Source organism: Zingiber officinale, chromosome 7A (assembly GCF_018446385.1).
Source record: "Zingiber officinale cultivar Zhangliang chromosome 7A, Zo_v1.1, whole genome shotgun sequence".
Taxonomy (NCBI): domain Eukaryota; kingdom Viridiplantae; phylum Streptophyta; class Magnoliopsida; order Zingiberales; family Zingiberaceae; genus Zingiber; species Zingiber officinale.
The window spans coordinates 9,486,581-9,511,556 of record NC_055998.1 but is presented as its reverse complement, the minus strand read 5'-3'; the positions used below and the strand labels follow the sequence as shown (position 1 = coordinate 9,511,556).

General features: G+C 42.1%; 1 non-coding gene across 1 annotated transcript; it reads left to right on the top strand.

Annotated features, from left to right (window-relative positions):
- Nucleotides 1–11,212: 11,212 nt before the first annotated feature.
- LOC122003315 lies at nt 11,213–11,290 on the top strand. The gene has a single exon (XR_006117949.1). It is a non-coding gene; the product is annotated as a small nucleolar RNA snoR35 (small nucleolar RNA).
- The last annotated feature ends 13,686 nt before the right edge of the window (nt 11,291–24,976 follow it).

Sequence of the window (24,976 nt, the reverse complement as noted above, 5' to 3'; positions counted from 1 at the left end):
CGCACCTGTGAGCCCGCCATCCGCCACGTGCGCAATGGGCGCTTTGTAGGCGCACTTCGCACATACGCATTGAGGAGCTTAAATTTATGCTCCAGGTGATATTGCAGTACCTACGTGGCACTCGGGTGACGTGTCAGGCTCGTACCTGACGTGGCAGTACCTATGCGGCATCCTCGTGGGCAAAGGGAGATGACTGGACAGTTGACTTAGGGAATGGATGGCTACCGTTGATCAACGTTGATCAAATAGGTATGATGGATCGCTTGTGATGCGATCTAGAGCGTTGGATCGCAAAGATTAACGATCTGACGGCTTGGGATGAGACTTGATCTGAAGCATCGAATCAATGGATCCAGATCCGATGGCCGATGACAATAGGCGGGATCTGAGGGTCACAACTCCTCAGATCTGATGGATGAGATTGAAGTGGGCTTGGTGAAGGGTTACAACCCTTCAGAATGGATGATCTAGATCGATCCAGCCCAAGGAACACATCCACTCACCCAAAGGACAATCAACCTCTTCCTTCAGTATAAATAGAACCCTCCAAATGATGGAAAATTCATTCAATTTACTCAATCCTCTCTTCTCTTCCTCAAGCATTCATCTCATCTTGTGCATTCAAGAGTCCAAGAAGTCTACTAGAAGGTTCGCTGGTCTTGGAAGTCGGAGTGCTACGATTCCGAGACGTTCGTCGTCGTTGTATCTTGGGAACGAATTGCAACAATCCGTTAAGCACCGTAGCGGAGCAATATCGTTTACGGAGATAGTGTCGAACACTAGCCTCGACGATCAGTTTGCATACTCTAGAAGCTACCCGGGCACCAACAGTCGTAAACGATATTTCCTGCAAACTGATATGGCTACCAACGACATTCCGACGGCCGTTCCGACCGTCATTCTGACAACCATTCCGCACGAAGAAAAGCCGGAGAAATTCACCGGAACCGACTTCAAAAAATGGCAGCAGAAGATGCTGTTTTATCTAACAACGCTAAACCTTGTACGGTTTTTGCACGAAGACACGCCAGCCGCTACGGAAGGTAGTAAGGCTGCTAGCGATGCGTGGTCTCACGGAGATTTTCTGTGCCGCAATTATATACTCAACGCCTTGGACAACACGTTATATAACGTATATTGTTCTCTGGAGACGGCAAAATCTTTGTGGGAATCCCTTGAGAAGAAATACAAGACCGAAAATGCTGGATTGAAAAAATTCATCGTCGGTCGATTTTTGGATTTCAAGATGGTGGACTAAAAAAGCGTCTCATCTCAAGTCCAAGATATGCAATTAATACTGCATGATCTGGACGTCGAAGGCATGAAGCTGAACGAGACATTCGCAATTGCTGCGGTAATTGAGAAGCTCCCTCCGTCATGGAAGGATTTCAAGAATTACCTAAAGCACAAGCAAAAGGAAATAGGGCTGCAAGACCTGATCCAGAGGCTACGAATAGAGGAGGATAATCGAAAGTTATCCGACTCCAGAGGAACCAAGCGGACTATAGACGAAATGTCCAACCTGGTCGAGCCGAACGCCAAAAAGCCGAAGCAGTTCAAAAAGAAGGCTCAAGCAAAGAAGTTCAAAGGCTCCTGCTACAACTGTGGAAAGGCAGGACACCTATCCAAGGACTGCAGACGCCCAAAGAAGCCAACCAAGGGGCCAAAGGATGTTGCGAATCATGTCGCAACCTCTCTTGAGGACTTGGATCTCACTGCGGTTGTATTTGAAGCCAACTTGGTGGATACCAACCCGAAGCAGTGGTTCATTGATACTGGAGCAACTCGTCATATCTGTTCCGATAAAGCGATGTTCTCCAAGTATACTCCAATAAATGGCAGGAAGCTCTATATGGGTAATTCCACGACGTCGCCAATTGTTGGACTCGGAAAGCTTGTTCTGAAGATGACGTCCGGAAAGGAGCTAACACTCATTGATGTACTCCATGTTCCCGACATCAGTAAGAACCTAGTTTCTGGAGCAGCATTGGTCAAGGCCGGATTTAGGCTAGTGTTCCAATCAGACAACTTTGTACTTACGAAGAATGGTGTCTTCGTAGGAAAGGGGTACCTAGAAAAGGGTCTATTCAAAATAGTTGCAATGCCTGTACTCCGAAATTTTGATGGTAATAAAATAAATGCTTCCAGCTATGTTGTTGAGTGTTTTAATTTATGGCATGATCGACTCGGACATGTGAATAATAATACTCTCAAACGTCTCGTCAAATTAAATTTATTACCAAACGTCAATGTTGACGGAACACACAAATGTGAAGTGTGCGTGGAAGCGAAAATGACGAAACTACCTTTTCATTCGGTGGAAAGGACAACAACTCCTCTAGAGTTAATACATAGTGATCTATGTGACTTGAAATTTGTGCAAACTAGAGGAGGTAAAAAATATTTTATTACTTTTATCGATGACTGCACAAAGTTCTGTTATGTCTTTCTTTTAAGAAGTAAAGACGAAGCCCTAGAGGCGTTCAGAACCTATAAAACAGAAGTTGAAAACCAACTTGACAAACGAATTAAAATAATTCGAAGCGATAGAGGTGGAGAATATGGTGCACCGTTTGATGAATTTTGTACAGAATCTGGCATTATCCATCAAACAACGGCGCCTTACTCACCTCAATCAAACGGTGTTGCCGAACGTAAAAATCGGACACTAAAAGAAATGATGAATGCCTTGTTGATAAATTCAGGCTTACCTCAACACTTGTGGGGGAAAGCAATATTATCGGCAAATCACATTCTCAACAGAATCCCTCATAAGAAAAATGATAAAACTCCATATGAACTATGGAAAGGCCGCGAGCCATCGTACAAATACCTGAAAGTGTGGGGGTGCTTGGCAAAGGTCGAAGTACCTAAACCAAAGCAAGTAAAGATCGGACCTAAAACGTTCGATGCGATATTTGTCGGATATGCCCATAATAGTAGTGCAAATCATTTCCTAGTTCATAAATCAGACATTCCTAATATACATGTGGGAACAACCATAGAATCTCGGAATGCGATATTCTTTGAAAATGTATTCCCAAATAAAAAGGGAAACGTTGAAAGTGATAACAACGGAAGTTCAAACAAAAATGACGTTATTGAACTTAGCTGTTATAAAAGGACTATTGACGATCAAAGTGAAGAGCCACGTCGTAGCAAACGGGCTAGAGTTGAGAAATCGTTCGGGCCAGATTTCATGACTTTCATGTCAGAAATGGAACCAAGAACATTAAGTGAAGCTCTCTCTAGACCCGATGCTCCAATGTGGAAAGAAGCTGTCAATAGTGAAATTGAGTCTATCATGAATAATCATACTTGGGAATTAGTAGACCTTCCTTCTGGTAATAAACAATTAGGTTGTAAGTGGATACTAAAACGTAAGTATAAAGCTGATGGATCAATTGACAAGTATAAGGCCAGACTTGTAGCCAAGGGGTACAAGCAAGAGAAAGGCCTTAATTACTTCGATACATACTCACCGGTGACAAGGATTACGTCCATACGAGTGCTAATAGTCATTGCAGCACTGTATGACCTTGAAATACATCAAATGGATGTTAAAACTGCGTTCTTAAATGGTGAGTTGGAAGAAGAAATTTATATGGAGCAACCCGAAGGGTTCATGGCTCCTGGAAATGAGAAAAAGGTGTGTCGACTTGTTAAGTCGTTGTACGGACTTAAGCAAGTGCCTAAACAATGGCACGAAAAATTTGACAAAGTAATGTTGTCAAACGAATTCAGAATAAATGAATGTGACAAATGCATTTATGTCAAAAACACACCTGAAGGCTATGTAATTGTCTGTCTATACGTAGACGACATGCTAATAATGGGCAGTAATCATGATGTAATCATGACTACAAAGAAAATGTTGACCAGAAATTTTGATATGAAAGATATGGGTCAAGCAGATGTTATATTGAGAATTAAAATTCTCAGGACATCAAAAGGGATAGTTTTAACACAATCCCATTATGTAGAATCTGTATTGAAAAAATTCAATGCGTACGATCTCTCTACAGTGAAAACACCTATGGATCTAAGTCAACACTTAGCGAAAAACCATGGTGAGACCATATCGCAGTTGGAATATTCTCGGATAATAGGCAGTTTGATGTATCTCACAAACTGCACACGTCCGGATATTGCCTGTACGGTCAACAAACTGAGTCGTTTTACGAGTAATCCAAACGATAACCATTGGAAAGCATTGATGCGAGTTCTCAGATATTTAAAATATACTATGAACTATGGATTACATTATGGAAAATATCCCGCTGTGTTGGAAGGATATTGTGATGCTAATTGGATATCAGATACAAAAGACTCCAAATCCACTTGTGGATATGTATTCACGATCGGTTGGGGAGCAGTATCTTGGAAATCCACTAAGCAGACTTGCATTGCTCGGTCAACTATGGAATCCGAGTTTATAGCACTAGACAAAGCAGCTGAGGAAGCTGAATGGCTGCGAAATTTCTTGGAAGATATTCCTAGCTGGGTGAAACCTGTGCCTGCCATACTAATCCACTGTGATAGTCAATCGGCGATTGGAAGGGCACAGAGTAATATGTATAATGGGAAGTCACGACATATACGTCGTAGACATAATACCATTAGACAGTTGATCTCGAATGGAGTGATTGCAATCGACTATGTTAAGTCCAAAGATAATTTGGCAGATCCTCTAACGAAGGGGTTGAGTCGAGATCAAGTATACTACTCATCAAGAGGAATGGGATTAAAAAATCTACAACTAAAAACGACTGTAGCGGTAACCCAACCTTGTTGACTGGAGATCCCAAGATCTTGGTTCAATGGGACAACGAAGTTACAGATGTTGTGGTCCATCACATTAGATAGTTTATCTCTATCCCAATCCTAGGATGAATTTGTGTTGTCCTACCTCATGTAGTGAGATTAAGCTTATTCTTTTAGTGACTTCTATACCTGATAAGGTGGAGTGTGGTAGGATACTCTTGATAGAAGTGTCACCTATGTGAGTGTAAAGACAGGCCGCTTCAATGAAACACTCATGAATCCAAGATGGTATCCATGGCCGAAACGGAACCAACCATGAGAACCTAAAGTAGGTGAGATAGATCTCTGTGTGGGTGTTATTGTCTCAGTATACACAAACAGCTGTGCAGTTCAAGACATCACGTTCACTGCGCAGCCTAGTATACTCGATAGCATTTCACTACGGAAGGTTCAAAGCCACAAGCTACCTCTCCCGATGCAGTGACTTATCGATTGGACTCTTGTAAAATGTCAGCATGCATACACGCATTGCATTAATTTCCATTCATGTGGGGGATTGTTGGATATTGGGGCCTTAAATGGACCAAAACGATTTAGAGGAAGGAAGCCATCAATTGTTGAAAATCGTAATTGACTTCAAAATTGAAATCTACGATTCGCGTAGATAGATTTAGACTATTAATTTGCTCAAAACCGATTAAGGGTGAATGAGAAATTAATGTTTAAAGTCAGCCCAAAATAACATTTATTATTCATTAATAAAGTGCATGGGAGAATAGTCCCACATCGGAAATTCTCGATGTGTATTCTCTACTTATTAATGAAGATGTGTTAATGGAGTTAACACAAAAATAAAAGGACAGGTTACCCCTTAGCCCAGGGCGAGCAGGTGCTCGCACCTGTGAGCCCGCCACCCGCCACGTACGCACGTGCGCAATGGGCGCTTTGTAGGCGCACTTTGCACGTACGCATTGAGGAGCTTAAATTTATGCTCCAGGTGACATTGCAGTGCCTACGTGGCACTCGGGTGACGTGTCAGGCTCGTACCTGACGTGGCAGTACCTATACGGCATCCTCGTGGGCAAAGGGAGATGACTGGACAGTTGACTTAGGGAATGGATGGCTACCGTTGATCAACGTGGATCAAATAGGTATGATGGATCGCTTGTGATGCGATCTAGAGCGTTGGATCGCAAAGAGTATCGATCTGACGGCTTGGGATGAGACTTGATCTGAAGCATCGAATCAATGGATCCAGATCTGATGACCGATGACAATAGGCGGGATCTGAGGGTCACAACTCCTCAAATCTGATGGATGAGATTGAAGTGGGCTTGGTGAAAGGTTACAACCCTTCAGAATGGATGATCTAGATCGATCCAGCCCAAGGAACACATCTACTCACCCAAAGGGCAATCAACCTCTTCCTTCAGTATAAATAGAACCCTCCAGATGATGGAAAATTCATTCAATTCACTCAATCCTCTCTTCTCTTCCTCAAGCATTCATCTCATCTTGTGCATTCAAGAGTCCAAGAAGTCTACTAGAAGGTTCGCTGGTCTCGGAAGTCGGAGTGCTACGATTCCGAGATGTTCGTCGTCGTTGTATCTTGGGAACGAATTGCAACAATCCGTTAAGTACCGTAGCGGAGCAATATCGTTTACGGAGATAGTGTCGAACACTAGCTTCGACGATCAGTTTGCATACTCCAGAAGCTACCCGGGCACCAACAGATGAATGAATACTTCTAGTTAAAATTATGCTAGGAACATAAAATTCTTCATTTTGCTGTTGTTAGATGAATGTTTATTTGTCAAGTGAGATCCAAGCAAATGTATCTGCATCAACAGAATGTATACATGTTCCATCCTTTGCTTTTAAAGTTAGTAATAAAAAAACCACAAACTTCTTGTATGATTTTGATCGGTTATAAGTAATTCCATGGTGAGGCGAGGATGAGGTTGAAACTAGATAGCCGACCGTGAGAGTCGACATAGAACAATTTGTATTAGTGACTCGAACAAGAATGGCATCCCAATATTTTTTATTTTTTTTTCTGATTATGCAACAGAGATCGATCTGTTCACCGTTTCGTGAGATATCAAACCAAAGTTAGCACCACAGGGACCTTAGGCTTATCGATGGAAATGGAAGAGAATTTTTAGTCAATTCGTGATGATTTCAATATCCAGGGTGCTCATCTGTAAGGTCCTTGATTGCCTCCCCTCACTTAATAGGTAACATCATCGTGAGTTTCTCGGTAGGTAATCCTTGTGTAAGAGAGTAACTTTTGATGGACGTATGTGTCTGCGAGAAATTATGATCGATTAAAATTGATCTCATGATTTATCTTCCTTCCTATAATTTAGGGAGGACTATGAGACAAGTTTAGATGAGCATAATCAGATTTTACTAGAATTAAGGGATATTTTTGAAAACAAAAATCAAGAGAAGAGTATCTATTTAATTTTTTTTTTTTTTAATTTGCGGTACAAGAATTTTTTTTCAGAGAATTTATAGAAATTTCGTAACTCCTCTTAACGCATAAATGGTTAAATCTATTGAGACAATTTTAAGTTGTCAATGTTTTTAGTACCTTTTTATTTTTTAAAAACAATTAATTTAGTTTGGTTACATTTTGTTTGTCGTCATCCCTATGGCTATGATGGACGCATTATATTGTCCGATAGGATATCGAAACGGAGGCGACACGACAATGATATATTTACAGTCAAATTTATATGTCACGTCCCGGGAAGTCTCTGTCTGAAGAAATTTCGATAGCACCTCCCCTGTACGGATGATAATATGAAACATTTCTATAGACACAATATATATCAACTATAGGCGGCTAGAACATACACACAACCACGCAGTTTATATGCAGCCTACTCGGCTGAACCACAAAAATACAACCACGCAGTTATATGTAAATCTAACAGCCCACTCGGCTGTACCAAAACCAATCACAACGGAAAACCAATAGACAATACATACAACTATAAACGAAGACTGCTAGCCGGCTAGGCTTACACCACACAACAACACAATACTCCGGAAACAAAATCGGAACACAAAGCCAAATACACACATTCATATACCAAAATACAAATAAACAAAAACGGAGACAGGTCTTCTGATGTGACGTGGGGACCGGCAGGCAGGATACTCCAAGCAACTCCATAAACAACCTGGTACCTGAAAAATATAGTGTCCATGGGGGTGAGTTCAACAACTCAGCAGATACCTAGTTGACATGTATAATAAACTATAACAAATGGTAATAACTATGGAGTACAGTCTTCTGGACAAAAGCTGGAAAATGCACAATAAAAGAGGCCGAAGAGAACTGTACTCATCAAGGCCTCCTATCAGAATAGTCAGGTCGTCAGACCGAGAGTATCATAAATCTTGTATGCATGTCAAACATATGCATCCATCCAAATGCAGTATATAAATGCAACAAACACAATCAGTAAATGCATAAATGCATATGATGCCAATGACATGGTCACCCCTGACGCCAGTCAGCCATCTCACACACAATGGTGAGACCAAGTGGGTAGGGCTGTGACAACCGTGCACTCTGCCGTCACTGCTCCGGATGAGTGACCGAGTGGACGGGATGCTATCGGAGCACATATCCTCCTACCCCAAATCATAAATGGGGGAGCTCAATGCTCTCATATCCCGGTCCACGATAACGGGGAGGAATCTCTGCTGGCTACGCTGCCTTATACTACCCATAAGCGGACCAACAGAGCCAAACAAAGTCCAACCACCTGCTACACTAAATCAGCGGAGCCAAAAAGAGCAGAACTGTCTGCCGGCTACCACGCTGAGTCACCAGACCAATGGAGCCAAACAGCAGAACTGCCACACACCTGTCTGATATACCACTAATCCATGAGTGGTGGTGTGTGCAGGTACATGTAACTGGCGATATGCTCAACAATAATGGAGCTGACTATCGCATAGCATGCAAACATGCGAGATGATACATAATCAGCATTGCAATATCCATACATATAAGATGTGTACCGTAGGACAATGAACCAAATCAAAGGTACACAGATCATATAAGGTATCAAAAACCTAGGTCCTGAATATAATAATCATATAGTTGTGTCACTACCCTATAATCATGTATAATCAAGTAGGTACTAACATGAAGTGCATAATAAGTAAACAAAACAAGCATGTAACAGGTATCGGGTAGTGACCACCGAAGCAAAGACGAGCATAATCATTACTAAAGGTTATAACCTACTAAACATATCAACCTGACATTATCAAAGATAAGTCAAGGTACCCGCCTCAAATATCGCGCGTGCCAAAGGAAATCCCACGTAAGGCAACTCGTCGCAAATCAGAGTCCTGTAATACATGATATACAGATTTAGCTAATTACATATAAATTAATTAGCTAAATCAAATCCCCAAGAAACTAACCTAAATCCACATCTAATTATAAACCCTAATTGGATCATCTAACTCCTCCCCCACATCTGATAATCATTTCTATACTCTGAATAGCAATCATTAAATCATGAATCAACTAGTGATATACTAACCATCTAGTAATCCATATCATCCCAATTCAACACATACCTAATTCATCTAGTAATTATCCAATCACTCATGAACAATTTACTACAATATGCAAATCAATCCATAATCTACAGCGAAGAACAAATTGTTACACCTTACCTCACTGATCAGTCGTTGTTGATGCTGGAACCAAGAGAATTCACTAAACAACCACCATCACTACAACAAAAACCTTCATAGACATCGGTTTTCCACCGGTGTCTATTTCATTTTCGACCGATGTCTATGAAGCCGATGTTAAAAGTCTGCCATTTTAGACAGCGGGTTAAAACCGATGTAGTATCACTTAACAACACCGGTCTTCGAATCGGTTATTAACCGGTGTAGTATCACTTAACGACACTGTTTCATCAACGGTGTAAAATCGATGTAATATTGTATGTTAATAACACCAGTTTTGGCAGCGGTAAATGACCGATGTAATATTAGTTAATAACACCGGTTTTACAGCGGTGGAAAACCGATGTAATATGTATATTTTTTAACAGCACAATTTGATTTCCGAAACAATGAAAAACCGACAATAATAAAAAAAAATACACAAATATTCACAAATTATACAAATATTCTTCATTTAATAATATCCATAAAATACTCAAATATTCACAAATTATATAAATAATCTTCTTACAACAATATCCATAAAATACCCAAACATTCTTTTTACATCAAAAGCTAGCTAATAGATATCAAAATCAAGGTAGAACATTCTTTTAACACATCAAGGTAGAACCGCACTTCAAATGTAATCTAGCATGCATTCAGCCCACTCGAACCGCACTTCATCAATTTCAACTCTGGAGTACTTGAGATTTGTAAACTGTAAAAATACATAAATCCACCATATGTCAAATAACTAAAACAAATGTGAACATGTATCAAATAAAATAGAATACTGAGTTTTTAAAGGTTGCTGTGGAAGATAACGAATATAACATAGAATCTAAAACTTTCATATATGACACTTAGTATATGTTGCTTAGAATATAACATAGATAATTTGCTCCTTCTAATTCAAGTGTACAGATTGATAAGAACCGACAGCATCATACAACAACTTACTAGGCATGATAATGGTTGAACAAAGAAATATGACTACACAACAAATCCAGTGAAGGAAGCATAGAAGAACAAAGCTACCTCTGATGAAGAGATATACTATTTATTGTACTACCTCTGATGCCATCTTGGTATCCTGAATATCCTCCAGGCAGAGATAATCCTCCAGAACTGATGCTTCTTCCCATGTTACCACTGCCAACAATGTTGCCTACAGAGCTTGTAAGTCTTGGCCCTACATTACCCAATACCGGAGAAACTCCCAAACCAGGAACAGAACTACGATTCCCAGAAGCTGAACTTGAGGAAATACCAGTTATTGACCCAGTGACTTCATTAATATTACTACTACTAAAAGCATGATTTCCAACAACATTAATACCCCCTCTATTTGTGACACCAGAGCCATGAGGCATTTGCATGAAAAATAATCCAGAATCAATACTATAAAACACATTCAAAGGACCATATGATGCAGTGAAGTAATGTGGAAATAAACTCATGCCAGACCTAAGATAATGCAACCAAAAGATTGTTTGATGAGAATCGTCCACTAGGAATGCTTCCTCCTGGTTGCTGAACACCACCTGATGGTACAACACCCATTGCGGCCTCTCTAGATGCAAGCGAACCAGGCACATTTGGCAGGTTGAAGCTTCCATGAATATTATGCAATCCTTGAAGACCACCTATTTTTTTACAAACCGTAATCAAAATTCCACATACAAGCAAAATTTCACATGAATATGTTAATAAAGTTTATGTAGGAATGTCTAACCAGAAGGATGGAACCCAGGCACTGCCGCAGACTGGCCAGAAAACAATGTGGTATAGGGTCGGCCTGAGGAGTCTACAAGATTAGATGTTGAACCATTAAGAGTTGACTGTACCAAGAGACCCAGTAATTTGATCTGCAAAAGCAAGACTAGTAAAAGCACAGGGCATGGGCTAGGTGCTAACAAACTTGGTATGCAAACCAACAAGAAAGAAACAACCGCGTCAAGTTAGTATTTACATAAACTGTATTGAACATCTGCACCAAACAACAAAAGCTACTCATCTCTAACAATTGAAACTCAGCTAAGAATAAGGAATTATATTATTAATACCAAGAGTAAAATTACATCAGATACAGATCCCATACATAAAATAACATATAGGTAATTTGGGATGAATATTGAAGTCTATAACTATTTATTCTACTTCTCTCCATCAAGCTAGAACATAATGGAGCATAGACATTGATGGTGCTTAGTTTGTCAAGTTGTACTCAATAAAGATTTGAGTAGCACTTTAGATATTAAGTTAGCAAATCATATGAAGTGGCTACACTGGTAGCCGCTAGAAGAATAAATGATGCTAGTCATACTATAAATACTGAAGACTTGTTTAAAGTACTACTAAAAAATTTCTTAGAAATAAAGATTATAATGCAATGTTTTTATCTTCAAAGGAGAAACTGTAACCATAAGATGTAAGTGATTGGCTTCAGAGCCCAATTACAACCTAACCAAAAGTGATTCCTTCTTCTTTTTTTTTCCCCCATGAAGAATAAATTAAGCGAGTTAGAAAGACAAGATTTTATCTGGAAACACTCCCAAAGTAAAGCAGGCATGCATTTGTATTAATTTAAGATGGCAATCTATGGCAAGCCCAAAGACAACTAACAAATAAAGGTTTTTTCCTATACTCATGCATTATCACACTCCATGAGTCTAACCTCTGGCCTTTATACTCATGAAGCCAACATCACTAATGAACAAGATATCAAATATAAAAATGTCTCTAAAACTTCAAGCATACCAAGATAAAACCCTGACGAAGGGTAAGGTAGTCAGCCTGTACGACCGACTTTCCAAACTGACGAAAGAAATAAGTCTGCATAATGTGATGTGACGATATTAATAAAGGAAACAAGTAAGATACATTCCTAAGCTCTTTAAGATCATTTAGGCAAAGAGCATTTACACCTATCATCCATAAACTGGAGTTAGGTGTTACCTTTGATAAGGAGTCTTATGTTGCTAGAGATTCTTGTATGCTTTTCCTAGTGTATTAAAAGTTCATACAAAATTTTGGATTTAAGGAACTTACCACCCAAATGACAAAGCTATTTCTGCTCCAAGAATTTGACGAGTGGAACTTCATAAAGCTTGACTGCCTTCTCATTGTCAATGCCTGCATCAACACTCTTATTAAATGTTTCATTTGCTTGACAGAGCACTAGAAGAAAGATACTTTCTTTGAAGAACAAAATGGCTTAAACTAGAGATGATTAATCACCTTTAATCGTTGATTTAGTTTTCCTATAGGCAAGTAGTAATTAGGCAAGCAACCTACTGAATAAATTACATTCATTCTACTTTACTGCAGGGCTGAAAAACTCACACTGCCTTATATCCTAATTCAATAATCAAAGTAAAAAACTGCAAGCCATCATAGCAAAAAAAAAATTAACAAGGTTGTGTAATACCACAAACTTGGTGAAGGATCAATACACACAAGAGAAGATATAGAAACAAATTATTCAAACCATACAATTGGAAGAAGCGATTCTAACTTAAAAAATATGGGCATCAGACAAGTATTTGAGGAACAATAAAAGCAACTAAGCAAGATTCATCAAGAGGATGAACTAATAATCACACTCACCTAAGGTCCTGAACAACTAAACTAAAATATAGAAAGCCAAGTGAATCCTCAGGCAGCAGTCCTTGGCAAAAATTGCCAAAAAAAGTACGAATATTCTCGGTGCACCTCATCATACTGTCTTAGTTTTTTCCTCTACCTTCATGTAGCTAACTCTTCAGATTAAATAATCTAAAAGAAGATTGAAGGAATAACTATAAACTTGATTGTTCTTCAGTCATTTCTTCTTCGTGGGTGGAATTCAGTTCTTAAGAGAGATTTCACTACTATATTATTTATATATGGTAGATCCAACTCAACAGTCAAAGTTTTCTAGTTCAACATAAATCAAAGAAGATCAGATAGAACAATTTAATTAGATACCGCTAATATGCATTTTGATCAAATGAAATCACTGGCATAAATATATAAAATGGCGAGCATGTAAGAAAGCGCAACGATCGATAGTGCTAAAGAGATAAGGAAACAAACGGATTCGTGTGATCAGGATGTCAAAAGCAGAGAATCGTGGCTTGGATGTCGTCATCGGGGGAAGGGAGAAGGTTAAGATCAAACGGAAGTGTATGCCGGTATGTGGAAGCGATGTCACGCTCGTCGTCAACGACGGAGGCCGATGACCCGCAGTCACTGTGGCAGTTTTCGTCGTTGTATGGAATTCTCTAGGGAAGTGGTTTGGCCTTCTTCTCTAGCTGCGACACACATCGGCGGCTCAGCGTCGCGAACGCAGGCGCAGGAAGACGTGGCCTGCCGAAGTACTCCACAGTGCTGCTGTGGCTGCTCGATGTCGGTCGTTGCAGAGAGGACGGCGAGGGGTCATGGTGGTCCTCGCAGAAGGAAAACCAGGCGGAGGGAGGGCAGCGGAATGCAGGAGTAGGGGTGGGAGACGCAGCAGCGGCGGCGGCGAGGGGAAAGTTGGTCTTGGCCTTGGAACCACGGAACGCGCGAGCGGCGGAGTCGTAGGCCAGGGCGACAGCCTCGGCCGAGTCGAATGTTCCGAGCCACACCCCCACGGCCGCTTGCGCACGCCGCGGAACCGCGTCTCCGCTACTGCCGCCGCCGGCTCCACCAGAACTCGGCCTTTCTTCATCTGGCCAACAGATCAACGGAATGAAAAGGAACAAAAGAAGGGGGAAGAGGGAGCGAGAGATGGGATCAAAGGAAGAGGAGTGCTGATTTCGCCATGTCGAATTGTTCAAAATTGGGGAGATAAATTGGCTGGTTGCTTCATCCACACGAACCAGTAGACCGCGACAGCGCCGACGACGGCCACCGTCCACATCGCCGTCGAGATCCATTACTCGTCTTTCAAATGGTAACTCCTAAAAGGAGGATGTCGAAGGATTAGGGTTTCGATTTACGGTGGGCGAGGAGAAACCCAAAAGAAAGGGCGCTAAGAAAGTCCGCCAGAATTTTGGTTCATAGACACCGGTTTTAAAAACCGCGGTTAAAATCGGTGTCTATTAATGAAAAAAAAGGCGCTCATAGACATCGGCTAAAAAAACCAATGTCTATGAGCGAAAATTTGCGCTCACAGACATTGGTTTTTGGAAAAATCGGTGTAAAATACTCAAAGACATCGGTTTTTGCTTAAAACTGTTGTTGTTCCACTGATGTCTATGAGGGTTTTTCTTGTACTGCCAACTGGATTCCAATTCACTGTCCGGATCAAAAAGAGATCAAGAAGTGGAGATCACGAGTTCAACCAAGCATTCCACCAGAAAACTCTATTCACATGGATCATCACTCACCTCAAAAGATCCCCAACCCCTTCAATCGAAACCACTGATGGCTCTGTGAACTGCTCGGGAAGGAGGAACAAAGGAATCGGTCAGCTGTGGAGATCCTAGGGCATGGCGTGGAGAAGGTCGACGCTGTCCCGTGCGGCGACGGCGCTGTGCAAAGGTGCGGCAACGAGGAACAGATCTAGGGCAGAAGAGTTTGGCAGGCTGCCGACGCTCGAAAGAGGAGAAGAAGGGCCGACGCTAGGGCTGAGGAGGAATGACACCCGACGACCAGTGGCGTCGGAGATCGGAGCGACGTCGGCTGTAGCGACCGGGACAACACGAGAGGGCGGCATGCTTCCTTATCTCAACAGCCAAGATAGGGAAGAAGCAGGGGAAGTCGCGCACGATGAATCGAGCTAGGGCTCGGCCGCAGAGGGAAAAGGTGTCGCTAGGGCACGCGAGGAAGGGGAAGAAGGAACCGCGTGGGCAGTTTTGCGGTTAGGGCATGGGATCGGGAGAAGGAGGCTTGGTGTCGGGCGCGTGAGTTCGGCGGTGAGGGAGTGAAAACGGCGATTGGGGGAGAAAGAAAAGAAAAAGGAAAAGAAAAAAAATAAATAAATTTTTCCTCGCTTAAATGGGGTAGCTTAAACAGGCTTTCCCCGGTCCCGTTTTTATCCCCGTAAACTCGTTCATACGGTCTCCGAAAAATTCCAGAAAAATTTCTAAAAATTCTGAAAAATTCCCTTATCACTATTCGCCATTTTTCGATATTTTACATTCTCCCCCACTAATAAAAATTTGGTCCCCAAATTTCATTATCTACCATTAGCAAATACTAACAACAAGTAAAGAGTATAAATGTTGAACGGTAAATTAAATCACATACCTCAAGTGAAAAGGTGGGGGTATCGAGCTCGGATTGTATCCACGAGTTCGCAGGTAGCCTCCTCATCCGTATGATACTGCCATCCGACTTTAACAAGCCGAATAGTCTTGTTCCGCAACTAACGCTCTTTCTGGTCTAGAATCCATACCGGAACATCCTCATAAGTGACGTCAGGCTGAACGGGAACTGAGATATCTATCAGCACATGTGTCGGGTCAAGTATGTATCTTCTCAGCATAGATACGTGGAATACGTCGTGCACACCTGCCAGGGACGGTGGTAGTGTCAGCCGGTAAGCTACCGCTCCAATCCTCTCCAAGATCTGGAAAGGTCCAATGTATCGCGGAGCTAACTTATCCCCGAGGCCAAATCTCTTCACCCCTCTCATGGGTGAAACTCGTAGAAAAACATGGTCGCCAATAGATAACTCTAAGGGTCTCCAACTCTGGTCAGCATAACTCTTCTGGCAGTCCTGCGCCTCTAACATCCTCCGTCTGATAGTACGGACCAACTCTGCCTCATGCTGAGCTCTATGAAGTCCCAACAGCTGGGTCTCCCCAACCTCATCCCAGAGGGTGGGTATCCGATAAGCCCTACCATACAACGCTTCAAACGGTGCCATCTGGATAGTCGAATGAAAGCTGTTGTTGTAGGCAAACTCTACCAACGGCAAATGGTCCTCCCAACTGTCTCCAAAATCTAGTACACAAGATCTCAGCAAGTCTTCTAGAGTCTGAATGACCCGCTCTAACTATTCATCTGTTTGCGGATGGAAAGCTGTACTGAATCGGAGCTGAGTGTCCAAGGCCTGCTGCAGACTCTGCCAGAATCGAGACGCGAACCGGGTGTCTCTATCCGAAATAATAATCAAAGGGACACCATGAAATCTGATGATCTCCTAGCAATACAAATCTGTCAATCGATCCAGAGAATCGATTTTTTGAATTGCTAAGAAGTGTGCGGATTTGGTTAATCGCTCAACGATCACCCAAATCACGTCATCGTCTCGTTGTGTCCTAGGCAATCCTACCACAAAAATTCGTAGTCAAACTAGACACTTAGCTACAAACTCCGTGATATCTTTCTTCATGTCGTTCCATTAACTTTCTCGTAAAAACTAATAAGGACCTTAAAGCCTCATCCTTATATTTCAAAGAAGCTAATCCAAATAAACCTGATACAATCATCCTCAATAACAAGGCAACACCTATGACCACTAAAGGATATTGTGTTGTGACTATCAAATAGGTCAATATGCAATAACTCTAAAGGTTGGGTCATAGTTATACTGGATTCACCTTTCTGAAGGGATTCGACTTGATTGCCTTCGTGGCGTGCCTTACATATGATGTCCGTGTTTAAGCTCATCTCCTACAAGCTCTTAACCAAGTTCCCATACCTGAACCCATCAACCACACAAACACCTGACAGGTCACAACCCCATCAGAACCACTTGCAGTTTGATGAGTTGAATCCATACGAGTTCTACTTCAAATGAGGCGAACACATCACATTTCCACATCGTCAAGCTCTACTGAACAGATCTTGCAACTCAACCAACTCCACTCAACATAGACTCCTTTATCCTCATTGCCATCTGAGATCAAAATTAGATTGACGTAGCTAGAAATTTCTATGCTCTTTTATAGGTTTGACATAACAAAGGTATAAAAGCAATGTGTGGCCAATTAAATGAAAACGGTACATGCAAAAATACCACCTAATACTCTACAAAGATAGGTTATTCTTGTCCATAAGTAATTCACAAGGATTCCCTTAATTATCTCATTCTCTAATATCAGGGATTAAGTATCATCATGCTTTGCTAATTCTCTAGATTTGGACCAAAAATAAATCTAACTAGGTATTTCATCCTCATCTAGCATATCTATAAAGAAACTCAATTGAGTCGGATTGATAAATCAGTTTAGTATGCTCCAAACAATAAAAAGGCTTTTGAGCAATATGATACCGTGCATATATATATATATATATATATATATATATATATATATAAGAGCACGGATAATGCATGGAAGCATTGGATATGCGTGGCTTTAAGAATCTCCTTTTGAAACAATGAGAACTGCTATGACAAAATATTAGCCTCAGAATATTGTAAATGCATCATCTATTAATTAGTCTAGCCTTGTTTAACAGCAAACAAGGTCACAATTTCTACACTCATAGATATCAAAACCTAGTTACGATGCCATGGATACATCCAGTCATCCAATCCCAAGTAGTTGCCACAAATATAAACTGAATCAAAGCCAATATAAACAGGGTGAAAGGCAGGCACACAGAGTAAGGCATCGGAGTTTCATGAAACATCAAATTGGTGGAGAGGAAACAAGGAACCAGAAGGATCCGAGAATAACATATTCAGAAGTGAATTCATCACGGAATACAAGAGAATACCTTATGTCACGCCCCAGAGGAGTCCCTGTCCGAAGAAATTTCGGCAGCATCTCCCCTGTACGGCGGACAATCTGAATCTTCTACATAACACATATACCTCAGCCACAGGCGTCTGGAATTATAACAATAAATAAAAACAATCACCAAGCAATTTATATAGATATTCAGCCTCTGGCTGTCACAACCACGCAGTTAATACTAGTAATCACAAACAATAGTACTCTGACTCGAGATCCACCCTACTCAACTACACTCGTAAAGCTCAAATCCGACGAACTCACCTCTTCTGCCCTCCAGGCAGGCATGTAGTAGAATAAAATCCAAATCATACCAAAAGTCCATCAAACGGAAGGATTCATACAATATCCATATGTAAAATCCAAAACAAGACTAAAACAAAGTCTGATAGAGAAAAGTTAAAATAAAATAACAACTCAAAAACCAGCAGATGGACTAGTACTACGTGTTGTGGGTACCAGCGACTGGAACTACTCCGGACAGCCTCAACCTGAAAATATATCAACAATGGAGGCGGGGTGAGTCCAACACTCAGCAGGTACAACTGATATGCATAATAAAACAAATAACAGACAACACTAATCATGTGTACAGTCTCCTGAATACGAGAAGGATAAATGCAACTGAAACAAAATCAGGAGATAACTGTACTAACCAGAATCAAAGTACAAAGGTAACAGGGTCGTCAGACCGGGGAAATCATAATCCTATATGCATGTCAATCATATGCATCCATATAAATGCAGCAAGTAAATGCAGCAATCACAAACAATAAATGCAATAAATGCATATGGTGACCGTGCACTCTGACATCACTACTCCTGATGAGCGACCGAGTGGACGGGATGCTGTCGGAGTACTCCTGTCCTCTGACCCCAAATCATAAATGGGGGAGCTCAATGCTCTCATCTCCCGGTACACGATGACGGGGAGGATATCTATGTCGGCTACCACGCTGAGTCACCTGACCAACGGAGCCAAACAGAGTCCACCATCTGCCGGCTACTACGCTGCTCCACTAAATGCTAGCGGAGCCAAACAGGGCGGAACTGACTGTCGGCTACCACGCTCAGTCCTCAGACCAACGGAGCCAAACAGCAGAACCGCCACACACCTGTCTGATATACCACTAACACATGGGTGGTGGTGGTGTGTGCAGTACATGTAACTGGCGATGGGCTCAACCATAGTGGAGCCGACAATCGCACAGCATATAATCATGATGCATGACACTAAGTTTGGCAATCTCATGAATAACATAATAATGACCATATAAATAATACAAAGTGTGTACCACTGGAAGATGTATTAGATAGAAGGTACACAAATCAGATAGGGCATCAAATAAACCCTAGATCCAGAAGATAACATAGCATGTGGTTGGGTCACTACCTAAAGCATATATGATCAGGTAAATAGTATAAAATACCGGAGAAATAGGGAATATTAATAAGGGATTTTTTCAAAATTTTTGGAAATTTTTCGGGAATTTTTCGGAGCTCGTATGGATAAGTTCACGGGGATAAAAACGGGGTCCGGGAAAAGCCTGTTTAGGCTACCCTGTTTTAATGAGGAAAAGAATTATTTTCTTTTCCTTTTTCTTTTCTTTTTTCTTTTTCTCTTATTCTTTCCCCGCGAGCCCTAATTTCCTCCCCCTGATCCCGAGCGGTTTCCCCTCTTCTTTATCCTCGCCGAATCTGTCTCCTTCCTCGCGACGCCCATCTCCACTGCCACAGCCGACGCCGCCCGGAGAAATGCTGACGGTCACCTCCTCTCTGTGCCGAGCCCTAGTGCTGACCGCACACCACCGACCACCTGTCCTCAGCAAAAAAGCACCGACCACCAGGTCCGTCACCAGTCGCGACTGTGCCCTAGGCTTCTCTTCTAGTGCCGCCACCACAGTGACACCGTCTCGGTGCCCTAGCCGCCGGCGACGCACGGAGCCAGCGCCGCCGTCCGCCTACTTTTCCTCGGCCGAGACTTTCTTCTCTTGTGCCCTAGCGCCGGGCCGAACCGCCGTCGCCACTGCCGCCGGCGACGCACGGAGCAGCGCCGGTCATCTTCCTCTATGCTCGTGCCTAGCTAGTCACCGGCGCCCGTCACCCCTTGCTGTGGAGATTTCAGCGCCGCCGCAGTTACCACTGCTTAGTTCTTTGCTGTGGGGCAGAGCCCTTCTGATCTGCCCTAGTTCTGTCGAAGCCCTTCAAGCCGTGTCTGAGACCTCTCTATCGGGTCATCCTTCTTCGTCATCAGATGCCGGCAGGAAGAAAGCTACCGACACAAGTTTAGGGTAAACATTGATTTAATCTTATTTAGTTGAGGAATTTATTGTGGATTTAGGCATTTAACTTTGTTAGGTGTCTGATTTTAGAAATGTTGATTTGTTGGGCAGCAACTTGACCTAATGTCACCACCCACCATTTGATTGGATCTGCTGCCATCGTTGAAAAGAGGAAAATTACGTAAGTGCTCAGGTTGGTTTGGGAATTAGGGTTGTGGTTTGATTTTATGTGGCTGATCACAGATCTTGATTCTTGCTTGGACAGTCGGTGGAGTTTCCTGCTTGAGCAGCAACCTTTGTCTCCAACAGAATCTTTGGTCCAGCAACCCTAATGTAAGGGTTTGGAGTGTGGTTGAGTTGGCACGTTCTTGATACATGTTGTTATAGGTACAAATTGTTACATAAATGTAATTTATTATGGGTGATTTTAGGTACGTTTTGATATATGATAACTTATAGTTCATATTTTGAACTTGATATTGGTTAGGTATGATTATTTTGGTTGTGGGTGAATTATACTAGATGGTTAGGTTGATTAGGGTTTACCCTAATTTAGGCTTGAGGATTTTATTTAGCCATTTCTTTGGATTTTAGCTAAATAAAATTTCACATTGATTGATACAGGACTTTGACGCTAGACGAGTATCTCGATGTCGGATTTGGACATTTCTATTGGAGGCGGGTACTTTTGACTTATGTCATTTGATATACATAGTAGTGAATTTAACAAGTTGCATTAATTATGTCCTTTATTTGTTTCGGTTAGTCACTACCCATTATCTGATACATGATTGATTGATTGCTTGATTTGCATCCCATGTATACTTTATTTGTTTATACATGCTTATAGGGGGTAGTGATATACCATGCTTCACCATGTTCCGGACCTAGGTTTTTATACCTTTTGTGTACCTTTGATTCGATATGATTCGTTGACCTAGGGTGCACTTTTCTATATATATGGATTAGGTCAGGATGTTTTTTTGGTTATTGCCATGCACCATATGCATGATTGCATGTTGTGCGATAGTCCGCTCCATTATTGTTGAGCACATCTCCAGTTACATGGATCTGCACACACCACCACTCATGGGTTAGTGGTCGATTCAGGCAGAGTGTGTTGCAGCAGGGACTCTGTTAGGCACCGTTGGTCCGCTCATGGGTAGTGTGACACAACGTGTTATCCGGCAGGGATTCCTCCCCGTCATCGTGTACCGGGAGTTGAGAGCATTGCGCTCCCCCATTTATGATTTGGGGTAGGAGGATAGGTGTACTCCGACAGCATCCCGTCCACTCGGCACGGTTGTCACAGCCCTACCCACTCGGCCTCACTATTGTGTGTGAGATGATCGACTGACGTCAGGGGTGACCAGGACGCATCATTGGCATCATATGCATGATGCATTTATTGTTTGTGTTTGTGTTTGCTGCATTTATATGCTACTTATTATTTGGATACCTATGTTTGACATGCATACAGGATTTCTATACCACTCGGACTGTTTGTCCTTATATCCAAGTCCTGGTTAGTACAGTTTCTCTCTTGTTTACTTCAGTTGCATTTTTATCTTTCTTATATCAGGAGACTGTACGCATGATTAGTGCTAGGTGTTGTTTCCCTACTTTGTATATCAGTTGTACCTGCTGAATGTTGGACTCACCCCGCCTCCATTGTTGATATTTTCAGGTTGATGCTGTCAGGAGAGAGTTCCAGTTGCTGGTCCCTGCAGACCTCGAGGATATGATTAGTCTTTTGGTTTTTCTTTCATAGACTATGTTTTGAACTTGTTTTGTTTTTGGATTATTCTACTTATGGACATGGTACGGATTTTATTATGTCGATGGATTTGGATTTGGATTTTATTCTACTACATGCCTGCCTAGACAGCAGAAGAGGTGAGTTCATCGGTTTTGAGCTTTACGAGTGTAGTTGTGTAGGGTGGTTTTCGAGTCAGAGTATTACTACTTTGTTTGATTATATATAAATGCGTGGATGTTTGTGTGGTTGTGTTATATTTATTGTTATTATTCCAGCCGCATGTGGCTGAGGTATGGAGATATGTAGAAAGTTTCAGATTGTCCGCTGTATAGGGGAGATGCTGCCGAAATTTTCTCGGACAAGGACTCCTCTGGGGGCGTGACAAATAGTATGCAGTGCAGAATAAATAAACAAGCAACCATGTAACTATCATGTAGTGACCAACCGAAACAAAATGATTACACAATCACTGCTATATGTTAAACATATTATTATGCTTATCAAAGACATAAGTCAAATACCCGCCTCCAATAGAAAGGTCCAATCCAAAATAGATCCCTCGTCGAGACACCATCTCGAATCAAAGTCCTGCAGATAATGTGATGTACAATTTAGCTAATTTTATAAACAACAACTAGCTAAATCCAACCCAACTTAATTAGGAAAAACCCTAATCGATCCATTATTAATTAATCCTAATTAATGATTAACTTGAATTAATCTCCTTAATCAATAATCATCAATCAGCACAATCATTTCCTTTCGCTAATCAACTTACGATTAGCAATATGATCATATCTAATAAATCCAAGGATTAAATCTAATCCAACATAAGTCAACGGTACTTAATTCATCACAACTACAATAGATTAAGCCTTCCATAATCACATTAGGTTAAGTTAAACATGAATCCATCATAACTTACCTAAATCCACAACTAACCAAGTAACTGCAGATTACAACATCTCCACATAATCCAATATAAATGCATATCCTCCAAATACTCATAGAAATACAACCTAAACTCCAAACATAGCTTACCTTAATTAACGACTGTGATTGTTGATCCACGGCAGGGAGTGTTGATACTGACAACAAGATGCCTACAGATGGAATAGCTGCCAAAACCAAGACCCTCCACCACCCAACCTCCTCGCTGGATACTTCACTGTTCGGATCAGATGAAATCAAGATTGACACTCAATCAAGCAATAATCCTAAACAACAAACGAAGCTTACCTCAATCCACAACTGCTGTGGCTACTGGAACAACAAAACAGAACCACAGTAAATAGAAAAACTATAGCACAGTGGCTAGAGGCTAGGAGAGGGGTCGGCAGTGATGAACTAAGGCACAGGGACGGCGTCGCTGGAGTCAGGGCAGAGGCTAGAGTGGGGTCCTCGACTGCGTTGGCTCGAGTGTCGCCGGCGCTGTCCCGTGCGGCGGCGGCGCTGTCCCGTGCGGCGGCGGCGCTGTCGGGTGACGAAGGCGCGGCCAAGAATTAGGGCACGGCGGTTAGGGGTCGGCGTCGACACGCAGAGGAGAAGAGAAGAAAGGGAGGCCCTCAGCAGTGTGCAGGGGTGGAGAGTCTAGGGCAGAGAGGGACGACGGTCAGCGCTAGGGCTCAGGAGCGGCTCGGCCGACGTTGGCTAGCGCATCGCCGGCGCTGCTCGGCCGGAAGAGAGAAAGAGACGGGGAAGAAGAAGCTTGGCCGGCGTTCGATCGGAGAGGAAGAGGTAACCGCCGGCGCTAGGAGGTTAGGGCACGGGTGAGTTCGGCGGAGGAGAAGAGGAATGGCACGCGGGGAATAAATAAAAATGAGGGAGAAAAGAAATAAGAAAGGAAAAGTGTCACGCCCCAGAGGAGTCTCTGTCCGAAGAAATTTCGGCAGCATCTCCCCTGTACGGCGGACAATCTGAAACTTTTCTACAAGCACTATATACCTCAGCCACATGCGGCTGGAATAATAACAATAAAAGAAAACAAACACCACGCAGTTAATATCAAATTCAGCCTACTCGGCTGTACCAAAACCAAAACACAAAACTGCTAGCCGGCTAGGCTTACACAACCAATAACAAATACAAAACACCACATAACAACATCAACTCTCCAAAAATAAAACCAGAGTACAGAGCTAAACAAACTGATACATAAAACAAGCAAAACATACGTGAAACCAATAAGTCCTCTGATGTGACGTGGGGACCAGCAGACAGAATACTCCAAGCGACACCAAAACCAAACCTAGTACCTGAAAAAGATAGTATCAACGGGGGTGAGTTCAACAACTCAGCGAATACCAATGGACATGAGTAGTAAGATATATCTAACAGCAACAAACATGGAATACAGCTTCCTAATCATATATAGGGAATACGCAAAACTGAAAGGTAACTGAGGAAGCTGTACTCACCAGGAACTCCTATCCAGACAAAAAGGGTCGTCAAACCGAAAGTGTCAATAATCCTGTATGCAGGTCAAAAGTATGTATCCAACCAAAAATGCAACAACCAAATGCAGCAAACACAATCATAAAAATATAAATGCATCAATGCATATGATGCTAATGATGCGTCCTGGTCACCCCTAACGCCAGTCAGTCATCTCACACACAAATGGTGAGACCGAGTGGGTAGGGCTGTGACAACCGTGCACTCTGTCGTCACTACTCCTGATGAGTGACCGAGTGGACGGGATGCTGTCGGAGTACTCCTGTCCTGTGACCCCAAATCATAAATGGGGGAGCTCAATGCTCTCAACTCCCGGTACACGATGACGGGGAGGTATCTCTGCCGGCTAC